Genomic DNA, 5,387 nt, shown 5'->3' with positions numbered 1-5,387 from the left:
CAAACTCACACCGAAAGGCATCTATTCAAGTTTATTTGTTGGGTTCCTTACGGACTTTTGGACATGACCAAAGAACCAAGCTTGAATGCTACTCAGACCTAGGACAGTACTGGACAACCCTCGGGTCAACAGAGCCCCCAAATGTTCCAGTCCACTGTGTTTACAGAAAGCCCTCTGTTACTCACAGCTGCAAATTGCCACCCATGGGGTTTGAGACTGACGTGCAAAAATCCTGTATTTCCCCGGAAGACCCAAGACCAGATACATTTCAAAAAGGCCACTCTCCCAGCCTGCGGCCACCTTCTTCCACAGCTCATTTCCACCTCTGAGTCCCGAGTGAACACAATGGATTCGTGGGTCCCCGATGCAGAGGAGTCCAGGGAACTGGGTTTCCAGCTTTCCAGATGCCACAGTACAGGCAGGAAGCCTGGAAAGGAATCGGGATAGGTGCTGAGTCAGCTGCACGTGCGATAACATTTCCATTTTCCAGATGAAGAAGCTGAGTCTTCTGATTGAGTCTTTTGATTCTCCTTGAGTCTTGATGGTCAGGAAGGAGCCCCACTCCTCCTGGTTTAGAAGAACTTGAATTGTTTCCCTGTTTTCCCTTAGCACGTAAAAGCCCCCGGGTGCAGCATGTTCAAAAAGCATCCTCCCTCAGAAAACCCACCCCCAAATCAAGAAGAGGTCATAGCTCAAGGACATTGCTCCTTCTCGGGACCACTGTAATATCCCATCTCTCCTGAATTTTCTCTCTAAGCCACCACCTGCCTTCTCCTGCCGGCTCCTCTCTTGGGACCTCTGGCCCAATTTTTATTTGCTGCCCGGGTTCTTTCAGTTTCCCTTCCATTTCTTTGATGTTTCCCTCTGTGTCTGTAACTGCAACTCCTTATCTAACAACAAGGAGGCTATGATTTCAGATTGAAGTCCTTATGAAATTGCCTCTCGACTCACCTTCCAAATTGTTCCCATTTGATACTCGAAGCTCTGCTTCCTCTCCCCCTGGCTCTGCAGAACAGTAGCCGCATTGCAGGATGCATTTCTACACAACAGTTCAGGCGTTCGCCCCTTCTCTCCGAGGCTGGGCGGGACTCCAGTCTAAGCGTCCTGGGGAGCGCTCCCTCTGTTTGGGTTCAGCTGTGAGTTGGCTGGGCGGTGACGGTGCCCTGGGAAATTCTCCTGCCGCCAGCCTACTCCTCGACCTTCTCCTACCTGGAGGCACAGGCAAGGACTTTCATCGGGAAACATCATTCATAGCAATGCCCCAAACCCAGCAAAACTTAAAGGAGGAAGGGAAGGTCAAACAATCCTAAATGTAGGAAGTCACTCACAAACACACCCTGCGTTCCCGGAGTGGATTCGAGTCAACAAAGAGCGTTCAGATTTGAGTTCTAAAAAGGATCCTGCGTCTACCCAGAGGCGCAAGGCGTCTTTGTGACTCGGGCTGACACCATGCCCTTTGCCCTCTTCTCCTGTGCGACCAGGACGCTGGCTTCGTGTAAATGGCCCTTGTCCCCACTTCTCGAGAAAAGTGAGTCCTTTGCAGCCCCATTGGGCTACCGCAGTTAGGCCCCTCCCAGTGAGGGAGCCAGGGTTTGTCATGTGACCTAGCTCTGGCCAATGGGATAAGGGGAGCTGCCACAGGGAGCTATTTTTGTTTTTTTCCTGGCCAAAAAACCCGTGGCAAGACAGTCTTTTCTCCATGTTCTTTACTGTATTCAATGTAGGTTGTAACTCATTGAGCTGAAGCTGTCATCTGGTGACCAGGAGGAAAAGGCCAAGAGAACTTCAGGGATGGAGACCGAGAGTCCTGTCCTTTTGAGTTTCTTCTTATGTGAGATCGTTAAATATCTTTACTGGTTATGACGGGAGTGGGAAATTTTTTTTTCTGTAAATGGCCAGCCAGTAAATACTTTCAGCTTTTCAAGTCAACACTCAACCTTGCCGTTGTAGTGGGAAAGCAGATATAAGCAATATGTAAACGAGGGAGTGTGACTGGCTTTCAACAGAACTTCATGAAACTGAACTTTGAATTTCATATAGTTTTCAAATGTCCTGAAATATTTCCTTTTTGGGTTTTTTAAAACTGTTTAAACTGTAAAGATATTCTCAGGTCATGGGCTGCACCAAAGCAGGTCGAAAGCCGGATTTAATCCCTGGGTTGAGGCATTATCAGTGGGTTTTCAGTTACTGGAAGCTGAATGCCTCCTAGAGGATTCTAGCATCCGACTTTCCATTTCACAGGTAACAAAGCTGAGGTCGAGAGTGGGGATGCCCAGCTAGTCTGTGTCAAGGCTAATAAATCTAGATCCTAAAATTCTTGGCAAGTCCAGGATGGTCCCCAAGATACAACACTGCTTCCCGTGCATTTAAACACCGTTTATGGCTGGCTTTTTTCTGGGCTGTGACATTTTCCTTTATGTATGTAATTGCATTTCATTCACACAAAATAAATCAAGGGCCAAGCGGGCACTTCTAGTGAAGACCTACCACATGCCAGGCACTTTACGTTATTTAATCATACAAGTGTGGGGTAGAGATAATTAAGCCTAAGAGAGCCAGCCACGCCCTGGTTCACCCAAGAGCAGATGGGGGCTCCAGTGCGACCCCGCCCTCCCTGCCATATCTCGCTTCTTCTCAGGCTCTGGGGCTGAGCACTGCATGTACCCTAATGCAGAAACGGTGGCCCCTTCTCTTTGCCCATTGAATACGTGCAAGAGAGCCCTAGCAGAGCATTCAAAGATACTTTTTCCCCCCTTTCTGAAATTTCATTCTGAGAGTGGGCTGCTTTTCCCAGTTCTGGGTGGAACTAGAAAACCGACGGGGGAGGGGCCGGTGGGGGGCGGGGGGGAGGGAAGGAGGAAATGATGCGGTTACACTCATCATCTTGGCCACTAGAGGGCAGCAACAGGCCATGTTTCTGAAACAGCTCATTGCCTTTCTCCCTCGTTCCACGGAGTTCATTCCCAAGTTTATGGGAAACTTGGGGAGGGAGCATCCCCAAGTCTTTATTCCAACATCCTCATTTTTCTGATGGAAAAATCAACCTCATAGGGGCCTGCTTCTTTTAGGAGCATCAGACATCGGTAACGTTAAACCAGCAAATAATTGAATATTCATTGCCACAACTGTTATAACGCCACAATTCCTGCGTGGGCGGCGGAGGTGCAACAGGGGTGGAAAAGCGGGGTGCCTGCCTGCCCGGAGGAGCACATGGACGGTAAGAGGTGACTGAACCGACTACATTGTCAGCGACTGTGGGGGAGGGGCGTAGAGAGGAAGGGTCAGGAACAAGCGCTGTGTAGAAGTGACATTTCCCCCAATCTGCGGATGAAAAGCAGCCAGGCTTTGAAGGAACCAAGGGACAAGAATTCTGGGAATAAGGACCCACAAGAGAAGAGGGTTGCACTTGTGCTAGCTGGGCGGTGTGGCTGAGTGGAGCTGGAGAAGGAAGGAGAGGTAAGGGTTCAGTGCTATGGTAATGACCGTGTACTGAACATTCACTAGGTGCCAGGCACTGTGTTGGGTGCATTGTCTCACCGCATAACCACCACAAGTCCATGGCTTACATACTATTATTATTCCTATTTTTATAGCCTCAGAGAGGGGCGCCTGGGTGGCTCAGTCGGCTAAGCGGCCGACTTCGGCTCAGGTCATGATCTCGCGGTCCGTGAGTTCGAGCCCCGCATCAGGCTCTGTGCTGACAGCTCAGAGCCTGGAGCCTGCTTCAGATTCTGTGTCTCCCTCTCTCTCTGACCTTCCCCCATTCATGTTCTGTCTCTCTCTGTCTCAAAAATAAATAAACGTTAAAAAAAAAATATATATATATATAGCCTCAGAGAGGTCAAGCCACTTGGCCAAGGCCACACAGACCAGCAGGAGCCTTGCTGGGATCTGCACCAAGGTCTGTTCGACTCCAGCACCAACGTTCATCTTCACTATCCCAAACAAAGACAGAACAAAGACTAGAACCCCAAGATCTCGTCCCACGGCCGGGACCGTCCCCACAGTGTTTCCCCCTTGCATCTCAGGAAAGCCTCCCTTTACTGTCAACCCTGGGCAGGGAGGCAGGGAGGCAGGGGTGAAGGCAGACCTTAAACAATAGAAAGGAAAAGCTTTTCTAGAAAGAGATTATTAAAGGTCCAGAAGAGAATTCTCAAAACTCACATCAGCAATTATTAAAGGTCCAGAAGAGAATTCTCAAAACTCACATCAGCAATCGTTCCCTTTCAAAAACAGTGCTTACAAGAACACACGGTTCTCGGAACGCAGAAACAGACTCCTGAGAACCAACAGAAGGATGCCTCGTGTCCATGAACGCTGCCTCGAAGCCTAGAAAGTCAGCCAGCCTTTGACCCTGAGCCCACAAATGTATAAAATTGTGGGCGCTGGCGTGACCCACCCCAATTACAGATCTGCCTTGCAGAGTTCCCGTCTGACTTGTGATGAATGAAGAAAGCCCTGGAACTGCCCGGCGTGTCTTTGATGGCTCAGGTCTGCGGTGTTGTCAATGGGGAGAGGGCTTCGAGAGAAGGGACGCTGCAGAACAGAGCTGGGTCTCCTTCCCCAGCCTGGCTCCCGGCCTCCTTCCTGTCCCCAGGCCCTTGCTGCACCACACGGGGAGCCAGTCTGTCTCTTCTGCCCCAACTCCACCTGTCGAAACTCTTCCAGCCTTCAAAGCACAGCCCCATGGTCCCAAAGCTGCCGCCAACACTTTCTCCAGGGCTCGCGGTGTCTCCTGCCCTCTGCCCCATCCTCTTTTATGATCTGCACAACAGAGCTTAATTCTTGTTCCGCAGGACAGAAACACAGTCCTTGGAGTTAGAAAACCGGGGCGCCTGGGTGGCGCAGTCGGTTAAGCGTCCGACTTCAGCCAGGTCACGATCTTGCGGTCCGTGAGTTCGAGCCCCACGTCAGGCTCTGGGCTGATGGCTCAGAGCCTGGAGCCTGTTTCCGATTCTGTGTCTCCCTCTCTCTCTGCCCCTCCCCCATTCATGCTCTGTCTCTCTCTGTCCCAAAAATAAATAAAAAATGTTGAAAAAAAAAAAAAAGAAAAAAGAAAACCAAGGCCTGGGGCGCCTGGGTGGCTCAGCTGGGTAAGCATCTGGCTCTTGATTTCGACTCAGGTCATGATCTCATGAACCGTGAGACCCATCCCTGCATCGGGCTCTGCACTGGCAGCACGGAACCTGTTTGGGATTCTCTCCCTCCCTGTGTCTGCCCCTCCCCCGCTCACAGGCGGGTGCGTGCGCGTGCTCTCAAAATAAATAAATAAATACTAAAGAAAAGAAAACCAAGGCTTGAGTCCCAGCCTCACTTGGGCGGGCTGCGTGGCCTTGGCCATGTCACCACACCCCCAGAGCTGCTCTCAGCCAGGCTGGGGGCTAGCT

General features: G+C 50.6%; 1 long non-coding RNA gene across 1 annotated transcript; it reads right to left on the bottom strand.

Moving 5' to 3' along the window:
* On the bottom strand, nucleotides 1-1,507 carry LOC122231112. The gene is made up of 2 exons (XR_006208264.1): nucleotides 952-1,507; nucleotides 1-427 (listed from the first exon to the last, which is right to left on the bottom strand). It is a non-coding gene; the product is annotated as an uncharacterized LOC122231112 (long non-coding RNA).
* Between the last annotated feature and the right edge of the window lie 3,880 nt (nucleotides 1,508-5,387).

The sequence above is a fragment of the Panthera tigris genome, chromosome D1, assembly GCF_018350195.1.
Source record: "Panthera tigris isolate Pti1 chromosome D1, P.tigris_Pti1_mat1.1, whole genome shotgun sequence".
In the NCBI taxonomy this organism is placed as follows: domain Eukaryota; kingdom Metazoa; phylum Chordata; class Mammalia; order Carnivora; family Felidae; genus Panthera; species Panthera tigris.
Note: the sequence above shows the minus strand (reverse complement) of the source record. Positions and strands in the feature narration are given on the sequence as shown.